Source organism: Cryptotermes secundus, unplaced genomic scaffold (assembly GCF_002891405.2).
Source record: "Cryptotermes secundus unplaced genomic scaffold, Csec_1.0 scaffold191, whole genome shotgun sequence".
Classification (NCBI taxonomy): domain Eukaryota; kingdom Metazoa; phylum Arthropoda; class Insecta; order Blattodea; family Kalotermitidae; genus Cryptotermes; species Cryptotermes secundus.
In genome coordinates, this window is record NW_019718272.1 from 477527 (window position 1) to 497004 (window position 19478).

At 41.9% G+C, this 19478-nt stretch overlaps 1 protein-coding gene across 2 annotated transcripts in view; it reads right to left on the reverse strand.

The window, feature by feature from the left end:
• Positions 1–19478, reverse strand: part of LOC111873679 — a 980223-nt gene that overhangs the window by 326771 nt on the left and 633974 nt on the right. The gene's annotated exons all lie outside the window — the stretch shown is intronic.

Here is a 19478-nt window from a genome sequence, read left to right on the forward strand (position 1 = left end):
GGTAGTCAGGTAGATCTTTACTAAACTGTCGGAGGAACCTCCTCCATCATCTTCAGCGCAGATGGAAGTAGAACCTTCCCTCAACTGTGGTAACACTCTACCACTCTACAAGGCGGCATGCCCCAGAAGACCATAATCTTTAGAAACAACGGAGCGAATATGGGCTACCATTTTTTCCATTGTGCAGAGCAATCAATTACGGGGCAAAGAGCTGACAACAGATCAGATCAGAATTTATTATATGCCTTAAAATACAAGGAAAATAAAATAAGGCAATGAAACCATATGGAAATGTGAGCACAGGCATTCGCATGGCGGTTATCATGCGCCCTTGCATTCGAAGCGAACGCCGTACTTTAATTCAGCAGATTCAGGGGTTGCTTTCCATACGACTGAGGCAACCAAACCGATACCTTTCAACATTCGGTAGGCACCCTTCAGAGAAATGCTATTAAGGAACCGTCAAGCCACCAAAGGGGAGGCGTTCTCAAGTGACAGGACGCTAGCTGATATTAGACAAACATAACCCCGTTCAGAACGACCAGATTGGAGAGTCTTTCTGACTGTCTACGTCTATTTCTTCCGCTGAATGGTTATTTTATGCATTTCTTAATGTAATTTGTTTAGTTTTCTCTCTTTCTCGCTCTCTCTCTGTATTTCTTCGTCCCTCCATCTCGTCTTTAATTTCCTGAGCACCGGCTTCACGTCTCTACATCTAGAGCAATGTGTCTGCACTTTCCGATGAGAAATGGGTTAGGGATTACGTACGAATGGGAAGGAATACAGTAAGAGACAGTGACCTCTTGCAAGATATTATCCTTATGCATGTCTTAAGCGTGACCGCCTCTGTGGTCTAGTGGTCAGAGTTCCTGGCTACAGATTCAAATGTCCCGGGTTCGATTCCCGGCTTTACCAGATTTTCTGAGGAGTAGTGAGTCTGGAACGGGGTCGACTCAACCTCGTGAGGATTACTGAGGATCTGTTTCAAGAAAATAGCGGCTCCGGTCTAGAGAACCGAGATTAACGGCCGTGGGCATCCGTTTCGCTGACCACGCGACGACCTCCATCCGCTAAACTTAGCCGAAAAATGGAGGTCGATCGGTCGGTATAGTTTCCTTGGGGACTACAGGCCACAGAGTTTAGTTCTTTATGTCTTAAGCGTTGAGGAAAACCCACAAGAAACTTAGGATAATCTGCACAAAGCAGATATTTGACCTAGACTCCCCCGAATGCCAAACAGGAACCCTACCACAGTACTAACGTCCATGGTTCTATACTGTTGCCCTCTATATTACTATGGCGGAGAAACCCTCTCCTCAGTGACGGCATCACAAGGGGTTGTCATTAGTAACATGAGCAATAGGTACTGCTTGTACAAAGAAGAGAAAACCGGTTGACGAAGTTTGACCTGGCCTTTGGATGTGTGAAAACTCATGAATAATGTTTCAGGACCGGCATTTCAATCCACCCCTTTGGCTTCACGGCAAAGAACAGTCAGGAACTGAAGTGTTTATACCGCAGTAGATAGAAAGGACCCTCCTACTGAAGTCTTGTCATGAATGAGACCACGTCACTGATAAGCGTCCGACGTAAGCAGTGTTTAGTCGTTCCGAATGTCTTGCTCAAAGTAAAAATTTCGAATTCTTTTCACTAATTTATATGAAAACATTAGTCTCTAGCGCTTATAACATTCCAAGGGAAACTCTACTTTCATCACAAAAATATTCTTTCTTATTTTGCAGCAATGACTTAATCAGGTGTTCATGAAAGGATATACTGTGTCATGCGCTGAGATAAAAGTAGTCGGCACAGCGATTGGCTAAGGGCTGGACGACCGAGGGGTCAGGGTTCGAGTCCCATTAGGGTAAAGAATTTTCTTCACGTCATCCAGACCGGCCCTGGGACCCATCCAGCGTCCTATCAAATGGGTACTGGGGGGGGGTCTTTCTGCGGAGAAAAATCGGTCGGATTGTGAAGCTGACCACTCACCTCCAACTAGTGCCGAGGTCAAGAAAATATGGATCTATACATCTATTCCCCCACACGCCTTCATGACGTAGTGTTTAATTAGTTACCTTAGTTAGTTACTTTACCTTTTTAATTCACTTTTTATACCAGTGGTGGTCTAGAAACAAATATAATGCATTCCTCTACATATTTTACACTTAATTTTCCTTTACCATGAATGGAAAGCAGATCTAAAACTTTTAAGCCTTCAGTCTTGAGGTGTTTTAAAGAGATGTCAGTTAAATCCACATTCGTTCAGGTAACTCCATTATATTACCATAGTGTGATGTGAACGGCGCAACAGGAAGTAGGGGCAACCTGACCTCTGCGGTCTCGCGAGTGACGTCCCTTACCCCACTCCTTCCAACATTACGCAACGCTCAGTAAACACCCCATCCCCACACTGACGTAACAGGGGACACCGCGGTTACTACGCAGCAATAAAAAACTCTCGACAGCGTTCCCCAGCAACGTCCGCAAACACGGCGTTTACGCAACAGTGAAGCGATGTGGGTTTTCCCCTGTCCTCTTGAGGGTTTATAAGAGAACCTGAATGCCCAAGCAGTTCAGTTGAAATACAGCAGCAGTCGCGGAAAGAAGACCCGAACGTGTGATTAGAAGATCTTATGTGATAGTGTGCGATAACTGAGAAGTCAGCCAGTGAACACTTATTGTGTGCCTTCAAGGCTTTGTGTGTGCTGTAGTATAGTTATATTGGGAGTGTGTAATTAAGAGAGACTTGTATAGCTCCCGGGTTATTAATACCTGAAGACGACTCAAGATAAAGTGAATAGATTAGTGTGTCGGGTTTGTAAATTATCTAAACCCACAACATTGTTATAATCAATTGTAGTTACAACTTTTAGGTTGTTAAATAAACCAATTAACAACCCGAACGGCGTCTTCAGTGGAAAACACGTTACATAGGCGCGCAATATGTCCAGTCCCAAGATAAGCTCATCGGTGATGTCCGCAACGAGAACGCACATTGTTAGCGATCGGCGCCCCAGGGTAAGGGTCAACAGAACTTCTTTCAGGATGTGTAGGGATCCTCCCGACACGGTCTGCAGCGTGAAATCTGGATTTGGCTGTCTTTCAGGCCATCCGGCGGCGATATCCGGTCTTACTACCGTGACGTATGCTCCAGTGTCCACTGTCACCTAGCACGGTTTATCACTGACCCATCCCTGAGTGACCAGACTGGTGTTGGCTTTTTCCGTGATGTCGGTGAGTGCGTAGTGTGGGGGCCTTAGTGCATTAGCCGGCGTTCGCCCCTCACCGCCGAGCCTTGCTCGTTTCCCTTCAGTTGGTCATTTCTTCATTTGTTCTTGGCCAGCTAACAGACGTTTCATCATCTGTTGTATGTCCATTTTCGTATGGCAGCGCTATAAACACACACTTCAGTCTTCAGTTCAATAATNATTGGTTTATTTAACAACCTATAAGTCGTAACTACAATTGATTATAACACTGTTGCGGGTTTAGACAATTTACAAACCCGACACATTAATCTATTCACTCTATCTTCAGTAGCCTTCAGGTATTAATAATGCGGGAGCTATACAAGTTCCTCTGAATTACACACTCCAAATATAACTTTACTACAGCACACACACAGTCCTGAAGGCACACAATAAGTCTTCACTTGCTGACTTCTCAGTTATCGCACACTATCACATAAGATCTTCTAACGACACGTTCGGGTCTTCTTTCCGCGACTGCTGCTATATTTCAACTGAACTGCTTGGACATTCAGGTTCTCTTATAAACCCTCAAGAGGACAGGGGAAAACCCACATCGCTTCACTGTTGCGTAAACGCCGTGTTTGCAGACGCTTCTGGGGAACGCTGCCGAGAGTTTTTTATTGCTGCGTAGTAACCGCGGTGTCCCCTGTTACGTCAGTGTGGGAATGGGGTGTTTACTGAGCGCTGCGTAATGTTGGAAGGAGTGGGGGTAAGGGACGTCACTCGCGAGACCGCAGAGTTCACGTGACCCCTACTTCCTGTTGTGCCATCCACGTCACAATATATTACGAACTATATATTCACGAAGTACAACAAAGCTATATCCCACATACACATGTGCACTGTGTCTACATGTACTCAATCGAAGTCAAACATTTCAAACGTAAAGCAAAGATTCGGTTGTGCCTACTCAATAAACCACAAAAGGATGGGGGCACATGGAAAAATATGAACTCCGCCTATTCTGAATCTCCGCACAAAACTGAAATGAGTGGACAGCTACATACGCCAGCCACCTTACTTCTGAAAAAAATCAGGATCACCTTTCAAAAAGAGGGCTGGGGCCCAAGAGTCGTCTGCCGTAAATCGAATCCCGGGTCGACCAATCTCTACATTCACTCCACTGACTGAATTGCCCCGCTAATAATCAAATACGTCAACATATACAAGCGAAACAATATAAAGTGCTCTAGTAATAAACTGAATGAAGAAAGATTGCATTTGAAACTGTATTCGACGAATCAGCCTTTGTTACTGACACTCTAATCCTCTCATCGCAAAATCTTCGGCTCAGATTCGTGGTAAAGCCTTGTTAGGTCAAAGCGTTTCTTCTGATACAAAGAATTACTGGGGTTTGCGACTTCATCCATCGTCCAGAAAAACTGAGATTAGCACTTTCTAAGGAGCCCAACTGAATTGGTGTCTTCCCTTCTCAACTGAAGACGGAAACAGATCCAGTTTCCGAAACGTATTGTCCTCTATTACCTAAAATTCCGGACGATGGAAAAGGTCAAAAAACTCCAGTAATCCTGTGTGACATCCACCATCCTCTTTCTTACTGGTTTCCCACCAATAACTTACATGCATTCATCTTCTTCCCCATTCGTACTACATGCCCTGCCCATCTCATCCTCCTTGACTTGATCATTCTAATTACATTTGACAAGGAGTAGAAGTTCTGAAGGTCTTCATTACGCAGTTTTCTCCAACATCCTACATCTCTCTTCGGTCAAAATATTCTCCTCAGCACTCTATTCCCAAACACCCTCAGTCTATCTTCCTCCTTTAATGAGAAAAACCAAGTTTCACACCCAAACAGAATAACCGTTGTATTTAAAACAGGTAAAAACTTGTACATTTCTTTTGTTTATGAGGATATTAGTATCTCAGACCATACAGCGTCGAAGAGTAGGACGACTGCTGAACTAAAATGGACATGAGAGGAGTCGGTCATGGTTCACCTGAGGTACTATCCGGATAATTGTCCGGATAGTATAGAGAAACTCAAGAGAACATCAGAATCTCAACGAATAGCCGCTGTACAGGCATGGACTCGAACCGCTGTAGATAAGAACGGTTTTGAGTATACACGTATATCGGCCGTACTTCAACAATCGTGGCCCACAACACAGGTCAGGAAATGGGACTCGTGTGTTTGTATCTGCAATTAGAGACTGCTTGATTTATGTATTAACAAAACAGCGTTCCCACAACATTCTGAATATGTGGAAGAAATACTTCTGTCACGAATTGAATGTACATAGTGTTAGTGATGTTAGACAAGTAGAAATAATACAGCTGAACCGTTAGTACTTGACTCTAGTCCGTTTGAGGTTGAAACTGCAATTGTAAAGGAGAAAAAGTGAAAATGGCCAGATAATGATCAAATTCCGGCAAAACTGATTCGAGCAGGAGGTGAAACATTGTGGTCTGAGAACCATAAACTCATTAATTCTATTTGGAATAAAGAGAACTGCCAGTTCAGTGGAAGGAGTTTATTATTGTAGCAGTTCACAGAAAAGGTGATAAAACTGACTGTAGTAATTATCGTGGGATATCACTTCTATCAATGTCATACAAAATTTTATCCAATATTATTCTCTCAAGGTTAAGTCCATACATATTGTACATGAAATTACTGGGGATAATCGGTGTTGGTTTCGACGTAACACATCAACTACTGATCAGATTTTTTGCATTCATCAGATAAAGTAAAGCAAAACTATCCCTGTACCATGCCGTGAAGGCACATAGGGTTGTAAGACGTTGAGAGTCCCACATTATCTAGACAATCGGCTCAAAGATGGCGGAAAGGTTGTCAGCCTTACGCGCCGGCCGCGCTTTACTCCCCAGGAAAATTATTTAATTAATTCCTGTTACTTATTTCTGTTGTCGGTCACGGTAACCGAGCGGTCTAAGGCATGTACTGTCTTCGCTCGATTGGAAACCTGGATCGTGGGTTCGAATCCCGCTCAGGGCATGGATGTTTAGTTTGTGTGTGTCCGTTTTTCTGTGTTTGTGTACAGGTAGAGGCCTTGCGACGAGCTGATCACCCGCCCAAAGGGTCCTACCGAATGTGTAACATCTAGAAAAACCGAAGTGAACGGAGAAGTTCATGGAGGTAGGCCTAGGGCCACTGGGGCTGTAGTGCCAAGGAAAAAAACTAATTTCTGTTAGAGGCTGAGTCGACCCCAGGGCCATACTGTGGCTGGAAGGATTAGGTCAATTTAAAAAATCCAATGACCTCATCGGGACTTGAACCCGCGACCTTCTGGCTTGTAGCATAGTGTCTCAACCACTACACTACCGATCGGACGGTGGAATACGTATTTAGTAAGCAATCTGAAGAAGGATTATGGCACATTGGGTACATATTGTACATATGAAATAAGTTTGGCTGATGAAAGTGTGTTCAATAAAATTTATAATAAGTCCGTGTAGGTAAACATTTGTCTGATTATTTTCCTATCCAAAATGGTTTAAAACAAGGAGATGCTTTTTCGCCACTGCTTTTCAACTTACTTTAGAATATGCCATTAGGAAGGTCCAGGAAAACGAAGTGGGACTGAAATTAAATGGAACAGATCAGCTGCTGGTCTATGCTGATGATGTGAATCTACTGGATGATAAAGCAGATACCATAAAGAAAACACAAAAATTTTAATTGGCGCTACTAAGGAGGTTGGTCTAGATGTAAATGCAGAGAAAAGAAATACAGTATATGTTACTGTTTCGTCAGCAGAATGCAGGGCAGAACCTTTCGTCTTGTCGTTTGCTGTCCAAAAACACAAAAATTAGAATATACAAAACTATAATTTTGCCTGTGGCTCTATATGGGTGTGAAACTTTGTCTTCGACATTAAGGGAGGTACACAGACTGAGGGTGTTTGAGAACAGGGTGCTGAGAATACTTGGGCCGACAAGAGGTGAAGTGACAGGAGGGTGGAGAAAACTGCATAATGATATAAGACAGGGAGGATCAGATGGGTAGGGCATATAGCAGGAACGAATGAGAAGAGAAGTGCATATAGGAAACTGATGGGAAAACCAGCAGAAAATAGACCACTGAGACGACCAAAACGAAGAAGACCAAAAATATTAAAATGGATCTTAGAGAGAATGGGGCGGTATGAACTGAATTAATCTGGTTCAGGGTAGGAATCAGTGGATGACTCTTGTGAGAAAGGTAATGAACCTTCGGTTTCCATAAAATATTTGGAAGTTCTTGAGTAGACGCACAACTGACGGCTTCTCAAGAAAGGCTTAGCTTCGTGAAGTTGGTTATATATATATGACGACCTACATAAGGTGGAGGTTTCTTAGGTTTCTGTTTCCGTTGGATAAGCCAGCAATTTCATTTAAAGTTTTCTGCATTCATAAAGCGTTGTGGATGTGCGCAGTTTCACCAAAGGACGTTTACCCCGAGCGGGTTGTAAAATCGTATATCAGGCCAACAGTCACAGAGCTAGGAGCGTTCACGCACTGTTGCGTAATGCTCACAATACGAGGCATTTCCACACAACCGCAATACAGCATCTTCAAAATATTCAATCTGAGAATATAAGAATGTTTTATATTAAAGTAAGAGAATATGTCATGGGTATAAACACGTGTGACTGTCACATGACACTCATGCGCGTAAGAAAGAATGAGCTCAGGATACAACGAAAATATTTCATACCGATTTAAAATATGTAGGAACAGTCTGCGCGTCATTACTGGAACAATCGGCTACTTTTGGCACTTTTAGAATATCCATTTCTTTTGTCCACAAAAATGCCTCTTTCTCTCTCTCTCTCTCTCCTCTTCACTTATTTACAAGTAAGAAATTGGGATGTTGACAGTCATCTGTCGTGTCTGCATATTCACGTCTTTCCTTTTATTTTCTTTAGAGAATGCTCAATAAAACATGGTGAGAACGTTTCAACATTCGAGAAAGAATTTCTGGTTCCCGAAGTGAGTGAAAAGGCAAAACGGAGGACACATACAAAAGTAAGCAGCATTAATCAAGTTAGGGGCACGCGTTGAATAGGGGTAACCAGTTGGTGTCCTGGCAGAAAATTATTTTCGTCTGTCACAACACACAAGTCTGTTATTCATCTTAAATCAACATAAAAATCATACTTTTTAACTCAAATGGCAGAATTGTTAATTTATGATACAAGACCGTTAAAACACGATATAATAATCCCTCCATATGTTATATCATTCCCTTTCAGCTACCTCACCGTTATGGACCGCGCCATAGCTCAAGCGGTTAGTCGTTGGCTTCCCACCGCGGCGGCCCGGGTTCGATCTCGAGTCTGGGCAAGTGGGATTTGTGGTGCAGAAAGTGGCGCTGGGGCAGGTTTTCTCCGAGTACTTCGGTTTCCCCTGCCAATCTTCATTCCACCAATTGCTCCAGAATCACCCTCACCTATCATCTGGGGCTGGTACAATAGGCAAGAAGTGGCCGCAGTACGAGGGACTTAGGCCCACCCCACTAACAATAGGAAAAAATATCTCACCGCTACAGACTGAGGAAATTAAAATTATGCAATAGCTAATCGAGCAAACTAGAAGATAAGAAGCAAGCATTTACCCCGTTCTTATCTATAGCTACAAAACACGGGATCGTCAATATGAAGGAGCGAGGTCTGCACTGCTGTAAGTGGATTAGCAGTTTGACTGAACACTTAAATTCCCATATACATCTAAAAATTCATCAGTAGGCAAAGGAATAATTTATAACCAGTGAGGTACCTATTAATAATAATTAAATAAGGACCATGTCAGTAGGAATCATAGAATTCTATTTATCATTCCGCATATTTACAAAAGGAAATTACGTAAGAGTTAAACGCATGACACAAATACAGATGTTCAAATATTACCAAAAACAGCCCATTCATAGGAGCCGGGATAGCTCAGTCGGTATAGCGACTGGCTTGCGGGCTGGACAACCGAGGGGTCGGAGTTGAAGTCCTAGTAGGGTCAAGAATTTTCTTTTCTCCACTAAGTCTAGATAGGTTCTGGGGTCCACTCAACCTCATATCCATTAAGTCTAGATAGGTTCTGGGGTCCACTCAACCTCATATCCAATGGCTACCGGCGGCTCTTTCTCCGGGGTAAAGCGGCAGGGGCGTGAAGCTGATCACTCACCTCCATATAGTGCCGAAGTGAAGACAATGTGGATCTATACATGCACTTCCCCTTACGCATCTATGGTGTAGTGCTTAATTGGTTAAGCACAGGGCAGCCTTGCCTTTTAGAATCCCATTCACATTCATTTTCACTGTCAGGCGATGGTTTCCTGAAAAACTGAAGTGTGATGATGGCATCTCTTCATCACCTGTTCCTTCTTATTACCTCCTATTCTATTTCTCCTTCGTGTTCGTCTCCTTCTGTTTCAACACATGATGTGCTATTCTGTTAAAAATGAACAGTGTAGCGGTGAACCACAGACTCAAGATTGGGTATGTGTGTAGTACGAAACTCATACACTTATGCGTCATGTAGTAGCGAGAAAACTTATTCCAAACCAGCAGAAGGAAGAACTGAATGGACTAAGGCACGAATAAATAACAAGATATGAAAATAAAATAAAATAAAATAAAGTATTTGGTGTAAATTACATTCAACACAAATAAGACCTAATATCCAGAAGTGAAAAGCGGGATATAACGTAGTTTACTCCTTTGAAAGTAACAGACGCTTAAGAGCTACATGTCGCCAGTAATTTCAGGGTCGAAGAATAAGCCAAGCAAGAAACCAGCAAGCAGAGCTTTCAACGGACCACGTGGCATTATATCCCTCTCAGCCGTTGAGAGAACTCAAATCCTATAACATTCAGAATTCATTGCAGAACTGAGACTCCATTTATAAAAGAGGCAAAGAAAAGTTGAATAAAATATTATGAAAGCTATAAAACGATAAACCAAGCCGTCATAGTGGCCCGTAGGATATTTGCTATACCGAGACATTCCAGAAGCTCAGCTAAGAAAATATCGGAGCTTCAAAGAAGGTAAAAATTGTAGAAGTTATAAGTAAATTCTGATATTCCTTTATTAGACTAAGAGCGTGTCTTAGCACTTTTTCTCACAGGGCTCTCGTTTCCTATAAGAACATCATTATACTACCACAGTCAATAAGTTCGTGAAATGGCCGCCAATCACGTTGCAGTGCACTACAGCGGATAGGTTGAGGCTCGATAAGATGCCCTGTCGGTTCATCTCTCGTCACAGCAAGGGTCAGTTATGTGCAAACAGTGTAAGTAGAACTATGACCTCTATTGTGAACTGAAGTTAAATGCAAGTGCCGGAAATTGAAAATGTGGCAGTTTGAAGAAAGGGCAAACATCAAGTTCTGCCAAAAACTAGGCAAATCCCCTAGCGAAATATTCCTCGTAGGAAGACTTGGCTGTTGCTACACGACAACGCCCCTGCATATCGCTCTGTTCTTGTCCAGGAGGAAATGACAAGGCAACAGGTCACCGTTTTGCCACACCCTCCGTACCTACCTGATCTCGCACCATGTGATTTGTTTCTCTTTCAACGCTTGAAAGCAAAGCTACGTGGTCGTAGATTTCAGTTTTCCGAGGAGGTGGTCATTGCCACAAGAGACGCCGTACGGGAATTTCCTGCCAATATGTTTCAGCAAAGTTTTCGGCAGCTATATCAACGTTGGCAGACTTGCATAGCGGCCAACGGCAACTATTTTGAGGGCCGATATGGATCTGTGTAAGTGTATGTGAATACCTTGCAATATGATGCGATAAAACCACATTCCACGAACTTAATGACTCTACCAGGTACAGAATGTGAGGTTCTCACAACGGTGGTTATGAAGAGTCCTGTCTTCTGGAACATAACGCTGTGTAATCCGTTGAAAAACAAAGGCTCTGCTTACCATCTGCTTTCACGCTGGTTTCTTGCATGGATTATTCTTCGACTCTGAAGATGGAGGCGGCATGTTCCTCCGAAACGTCAGTTGAGTTTCAACTGACTATACGGCATTATATCGCAGAAGATAGTACTCTTCATCAAATAACTATTTCCTACGAAGTACGCTATTAAACGGCAAGGGTTTAAACAACAACAGCGTCCATGTTCTCGGTTATAACAGACAGAATAGGCTATACGAAATACAACCACACATCAAAACGGAACGTCTGGCAATAACACTGCAATAGTTCAAAGGATCTCCACAGTGCGTATCTGTTAGAAAATAAAATTTCTTGGGTTCGGTATCTCTCACACTCTCTTTTCTGGGAACTCTGCTAAAGAAACACAAAATCTCACGTACACGTCTCCTTTCCTTTTTCTTACTACTTTCACTGCCTTTCCTCATTTTTTCCTCCCTTCTCTCCATTCCTTCGCTATATTGTAGCCTACGCTAGCTCGTTTCATTACGTTTACTACTGGACATTAAGCTTCGATGAAAGGGATAGATTAATAAGATTTTTAACGGTCTGGGACCTTCATGGCTCAGTACTATTTAGATGACAAAGGAGAAGTGGCACGAGCATGAGGTAAAGTCGAATGGTCAGCTTCGGTTTTCCTACTCCCCTGCACTCACATTTCTTGTACGCGACAGAGCAAGATCATAGTCTCCGCACAGTCTGTCACACTCAGGACATGGATGTATGTACTCGTTCATTGTGTGCTTTTGCTGGTATGTGAACGGAGGGGCAGTGTGATGGGCCTATCTCCCATCCAAGGAGTCTTATCAAGAATCTACTAGAAGATTCATAGTTTCGGACGTAAATTCTGAACTGGAACAGGGTTGAGGTCCTAACCCGTAATGATTGAAGAAGTTTTACTTCTTCGGACGAAAGTTTGTTTTTTTAATTTATACAAATAATTAATTTCTTTTATGATTAAGAAAACATCGCTAGCCGAAAAACTTCAATATTGCTGCACTTACTTACTTACTTATTCATGGAGCTGGGCCCTTCTGGAGGAGCCGCCAATTCTGCAGCTACTCAAGAATTTCCCAGCATTTTATGGAACCCGAAGGTTCATTATCGTGTTCACAAGAGCCCTCCAGTGTCATTATCCTTAGCCAGATCAATCCAATCCATCCCATCTCATCCTATCTCTCTAAGATCCATTCTAATATTGTCCACCCACTTACCCCTTGGTATTACCAGTGGTCTCTTTCCTTCTGGCTTTCCCACCAATATCCTGCAAACATTGTTCTTCCCCATTCTTGCTTCATGCCCTGCCCATCTCATTCTCCTTGACTTGATCATTCTAATTATACTTGGCAAAGAGTACAAGTTATAAAGCTCCTCACTGTGCAGTTTTCTCCAACCTCCTGTCACTTCATCTGTCTTTGGTCCAAATATTCTCCTCAAAATATTTCTGCACATCAGCTCCAAAGAGCGTAAACTCATCAATATGATTATGGAGCGCAAACAGGAGCCCGGACGGCCCAGTCGATACAGCGACGAGCTGCAGGCTGAAAGGCCAAGAAATTGCGTCAAGAGATTTTTCTTTTCTGCACAGCGTCCAGACCGGCTCCAAGACTAACATAGCTTCCTATTCAGTGGGTACCGGGGATTGTTTCCGCGAAGATAAAGTGGCAGGATCGTGAAGTTGAGGACTCACCTCCGTACAATGCAGAGGTTAAGAACTCTGGAACTATACCTTCACTTCCCATACATCTTCACGGCTTTGTTATTAATTAATTGCGCACAGAGAAAACACTACCTCTGCCTTATGAGGTGTAAATACGTTAGTTCCTCTGTGTTAACGTGAATGAGCTCTGCACTTAACTTGCGGCGAACAGTGTGCCTGATCTACAGGCAGTTTCTGAGTAGCCCAATACTAGCTTCATGCAAAGTCGGAGCTACATTGGGCCGATACGGGATAGATCTGTAATCGCCGGACAACTCCTGTGCAGGTCCTCATTACAAATTTTCATGCAATTACAACAGCAATTAGATGAAATACGTGGACTTTCCGACCGATAAAGACACCTCTCGACGATACTGCATTTAAGCGGACTGCTGCTCTAGTTCAACTACTGGCTATACGTACACAACACAGCTTCACCGATCTTGGTCGAAATCACCACATAGTCTGCGACATGTTTCGGGCGCATGTTGCCATTATCAAGTACATATGATGATCTATACAAATTGTTACACTGTAGTCTAGCACTGTATGGTCCGTGAGGGTTGTAAGTCTAAATAATTGTCATTCAACCAATTGTCTGTGCCTGTTAAATTTTAAATTTTGATATAAAATGTTTCTGAACTTTCAAGATGATGTAAAAATATATATATGACGTGGTACTCCTATGTGCTGCTTTGTGTTTACCGTGAAGATGCATTTCGCAGATGCTGGCATGGTTAGGTGTGTCCTGGTCGCCAATGTGTGTGTGTGTGTGTGTGTGTGTGTGTGATCACCAAAAACAGGTTACATATATGTTTAGATGTACAGACCTCAAGTGCCGTATAATAGTAGCCTACAGCGTAAAAATTTGCTTACGTCATCACAAGTAACTGAGAATGGCCCTGTGTGACTGAAACATGTCAGTGATTTCGACAAACATCTTAATTCTGGATTGAAGAACATATTTTGTGTATTAAGTCTCACCTTTGAATTATGCACAAAAATGCATAATAATAGATATGATAATCTCTGCAAAAACACATTGAAACTGATCATGTTCTATGCTATCCGCAGAATCTTTTGAACGCCTGAAAGAATATTAATTTAAAAAATATGGAAAATGAAGAAAACGTTTTACCAAAAAAAATGTGGATTAAGCCATTTTGAGTCCAATAACCGAGACCCCTACGCATTGATATTCTGAAATGAAGAAATGGGCATTGAGATAGAACGAGTGAGACCTCCTGTACATAGCCTTTATATTGCTTTGGTTAACACCATGACACAAGTACACTCAAACACATCAAAATACATAATTTGCGAACATGCATTCGCGTTGAAATGTGACAGTTCAACTAGAGAATATAGGCAAATGGATGCACAGTAAGTTACATGTTGAGAAAATTGGTTACCCTAATCAAGACACAGGATTAGATGGTCTCTGATGCGTAAGAACAATATTATAATACCATAAAAATAAAATGAAACATATATAATAAAAAGGGAGACAACGGTCTCCTATACTAGCGAACATTTGAGGCTCAAGAAACGTACAATAATTTTCACATAAATTTTTGAGACACAAATGTGTATTTATTTGTAGAATAACAATTGTATTGTAATAATGAATCTAACACCAATTTAATGTATTATTCTGAAAAGTAATTTAAATAATTATGGAAGAATTGAAAATGTATTATCCAAATGAAGGCCTTTCGAATTCGATTCCTTGCAAAACAAATTTGGAAATTCCTCTCGAATTTCCTTTAAGTATATAGAACATTCAAGTGAATACACTCGTGTACTTCAGAAAACTGTCTTTCATTGTATAAGTACAGTAGAACTTGGTTATAACGTCATCAAAGGGACCTAAAAATAGTGTCGTTATAAACGAATGTCGTTGTAACCGAAATGGGCACTTCCACAGTAGCCTTACATTAGTCACGTAAAAATCTACCAAAAACCGAGTTTAAATTTTGCATTTTTTTAGTGAAATATGTAGTTAAGTACAGACTAACGTAACATTAACGTGGAATTGCCCAAATGTGTAATATCAAAGACATATTACAGCGCTTTTCACTGACAATACACACCGCATTAATACTGTATATTAAAGGTAGGCCTACTCACCAAATTACAGTAGATTACATCAATTGTTGTGCCTTACTGTACCTAGATACGAGTACAGTAATCAGTTATCTTCATCTGTTTCCTGTTACTTGCCCAATACACACTTTCTAAATTAAGTTCAATGTCCATATCAGAGAAATTCAGGAATAAAAATGACGTTAGATACGAGGTTGATGCATTTGTGCATGTCGTACTAAGCAAGGTATAAAAACAGTTGCTTTATGACGAATTAGTTCGTACCATTGAATATTTGACACAATAGACAAGATGTCGCAGAAACCGATGTTGCTATAACCAAGTTTTACTGTAGTTGCTTTAGAGAATTTAGGCTACACATATGAGAGAATATAAGCATGCATTCATCACGAATATAACGGCCGCTTTCATCACTGAGTTCAAGAGAATTATTTGCAACACAGAGTAAGGTAAATGTTTCAATACCTTCATAAACGCGACTCGGGAGACTATAACGTTTACTGCAAGCGTTCAGACCAAATTGCGGATATTCGTTAATTACAAGTAGGGAGCAGTAAGTCTACCGAAATACGTATATACAGGCCTATAACTATACACACAAACAAAGCTATTGGGTGATAGTAAGAACGCAATAGGGATTAGGCTTAATGAAATTCTGGCGCACTTCCTACATAAAGTTCGCAGGAATTGCATCAGGTCTACTGTGTCGTGCGAAAACATTGGGATCGTTAATTAATAACCATTCACGGCCACTTTCTGTCTAGCTAGCTAGCTATCTACCTATGGCTCTGCGGTTCTTTGTATATATCGGTTGTCTGGATGAAAGGTATCGAAAATGAAAAGTGTATATCTCGGAAAGTAATTGTCATACACGTATCCGGTTTATGTCATCGGAAAGAAAAACCCTTACTTTTTTTTCCGTGCCCGGCTTACGCGCATGCGCCGCCACATTTCTCCCACCATGTTAGAAATCACTTGGACATAGTGATGGCTGGGAGATAGATCGGCAGATTGGATCAATCGCTTGGCCTCCTAGGCTCCCAGGTCCCCACATTTAACACCATTGAATTCTTTGTTGTGGGGTTATGTGAAGAACACTGTCTATCACGTTAATATCAACGACCTGCAACACCTGAAAGCCAGTTTAAAGGACGCTGTGGCTACGGTAACACCAAACATGTTTCAAATCTGGTATTTGTCGTGCCACCAAGGGAGTCCAGGTTGAAATTTATTGAGAAAGTTATATACTCAGAAAGAACTTTGATAATTTCCTTTGTAGATGTGTAACCCATAAATGTGTATAATAAAAGCTTTCTGAGATATAATTATTTTAGATACCTTTCATCCGGACACTCTGTATATATGGAGGCCTATAACTATACAAAAAAACAAAGCTATTGGGTAATACTAAGAACGCAATAGGGATTAGGACTAATGAATTTCTGGTGCACTCCAACATAAAGCTCGCACGAATTGCCTTAAGGCGCATCCACATTACTCGTGCTCGTGCTCGTGTGACTCGCTATGCTCGCGAGTAATGTGGACGATATGACAAATTTTAAAATTTAAATTTAAAAACTATAGCCAATAAATTAAAATACGACTACAGCCTATACACACTATGAGTAATATACGGATCCTCACGTGCCGAAGCCTGGCGAACAAGTGAATTAGTGTGAACGAAGATTTACGGGCACGAGTAATGTGGACGCACCTTTAGCCCTACTGTTTTGTAAGAAAGCATTCGGACCGTTAGCGCTACATCCTGTGTACGGGTACATAATATTGCACACTTTGTGACACCAAACAAGGCGGGAAACGTAGAGAGGATAAGGTAGGATAGTAAAAAACTACCGATGCTATAGAGTGTCTTTACCGAAAGTTAAGCAGTTCCACTCCTCCGGGACTTCAGAATTCTAGCGACCACAGACTATCGGAACAAGAATGTGCTTATTCACCCTTGCCCAGGAACTTCTGTTTCAGGACTCTAATTTCCTAGGCAGCGACATATGACAAAGATGTTCAGCAAACGCTGCCTAGAATATGTAAAGCGATGCAGAGAACGATAATAAATAGAATTAGAAAGGATACCAAGATTCAACGAGTCACGATAGCGCAGTCAGTGTAGCGACTGGCTACGGGCTGAATGACTAGGGGTCGAATTTCGAGTACCAGTAGGGTCAAAATTTTCTCTTCTCCAAGTCGTCCAGACCGGCTCTGAGGTCCGCACAGCCTCCTATACAATAGATACCGGGGGCTCTTTCCCCGGGGATAAAGCGATCGGGGCGTGAAGCTCACCACTCCCTTTCAACTAGTGCCGAGATCAAGAAAACATGGATCTATACATCCACTCCCCTATACGTCTTCATGGCATAGTGCTTAGTTAGTTAAGCACGGGGACAACTTTACGTTTTACAAAAATTCAATTGTATAAGGTAACAACAGCTCCTATGCTAATGCATGGAAGTGAAAACTAGACCCTGAATGGATCTGATGGACGGAAAGCAGCAGTTATGCGCTTCTAAGGCGTGTCTTTGGATGTACACCTATGCGCTGTATATGCAATGCATTACAGACATATGCTTTGGTAACAAGGATCTAAGGCTACAAAAACACATGGCATAAACACATCTTAAGAAGAGACTCTTCAAGATTGACAAAAAAAAAAGAATAAGAATTACTAACCACACGAACAAATGTTGGACTACCGCTAAGGAGATGGGAGGATAGCCTCTGAGACAAAACAGGCTAATAGAGGTCTGCCTCGATGTACATGATGACGATGATGATGATAATAGAAGCTGTTGATGCAGTTTCAGTGTGTTAGGCATTGTGACGATTTTTTACGCGTTACAGTGTTCTAACAAAGCAAAATATTTTCCCTGGTCGCCATTCTGTTGCTTCATAACGTGTACTCTTCTCCAAGTATAATTAGAATGATCAAGTCAAGCAGGATGAGGTGGGCAGGGCATGTAGCACGAATGGTGCAGAAGAGGAATCCTTATAGGATATTAGTGGGAAAGCCAGAAGGAAAGAGACCACTGGGAAGACTAAAGCGTAGGTGGGTGGACAATATTAAAATGGATCTTAGAGAGATAGGGTGGGATGATATGGATTGGATTGATCTGGCTCAGGACAGGGACCAGTGGAGGGCTATTGTGAACACTGTAATGAACTTTCGGGTTTCATAAAATGCTGGGAAATTCATGAGTTGCTGCAGAGTTTGCGACTCCTCAAGAAGGGTTCAACGCCGTTCTGTTGCTTTCCAGGTTTGTACAACAATGCCACCTCATCATCTCACCTGGCAACCACGTTGCTATTGTAGGTGATAGGGAATTAAAAATCTGCATTTTAGAAGCATCAGGACTGATGTATACTTAGATATAATCACATCAGCTCCTCAGCCCCTTTTCTTCAGAGATACAGTCAACAGACCGAGGTGAAGTTTGTTCATACAGAGTTGTACGTACGAACAAATCTGTCAGGCAGCGTCTTGCGACACTGCCACACATTTATAAAGGTGCTGGAGAGTCAGAACTGTACACAGACGGATCGACATACACATCTTGTTATTGAAATTCCAAAGAAGAAGGCTGACAATTTTGAAATAGGCCGAGCATGAGAAACGGATTTATTTGGCTCAGACTGGGATTCTGTGGCGCATTCCTGTACACATGATAATAACAAACAAAAAAAAACTCTTTGGTTTTAGTCCACAAGCGAACTATACCGACCGAGCGACCGCCGCTTGTAGGCGAAGTTAATGCCAAATTTAGCTGATAGAGGGTGTCGCGTGGTCAGCACAACGAATCTCCAGGGCCGTTAATTACGATTTTCTAGACCGGAGACGCTATTTCCTTAAAATAGCTCCTCAATTATCCTCACGATGCTGAGCTTCATAAAAGCTTAAGAATGATTTCATAATTAACCTCACAAAAAGCGCGGAATTTGACTATATGAGCGACTATTATCTCCACAAGAATGACTATTTTTCCATTAGTTCTAAAACTCTTGTTAGTGTGAAATCAACAAACATCGATTCTATATTCTTGAATGACCGTGGAGTTAGTCCACAGTGGCAGACATCATTAACTCACAACGGGACAGCCAGAAGTCCAGCCACGTTTTAAATTGACACCTGTCGAATATGTTCACAGCGTTACAGCTACACGAAACTGTTTGGGTGTGAATAGCATTCAAAATATGACATAACTTTATACGAACCGCCACAGTAATGTTCTCAGTTTATCCGAGATCGCAACATGTGGTGTTCATTGTACATGACGTTGTGCATATGGAAAGCCAGTGGCGCTAATACGCGCTTCCAATTTTGGTTCATATAATTGGATCCGAGTCGCTCCAATGCCTTTTAGAGAATCTGTTTAATTGGTCAGTGATTCAAAGCATTGCCCCAAGGTGACTAAATTGCTCTGATTAATGTAACAATGACTGAAACAACGATACCGCGCTGCGCGAGACAAACTGTCAACAGCAAAAGCAACACTCTATCGGCTATGTTCCG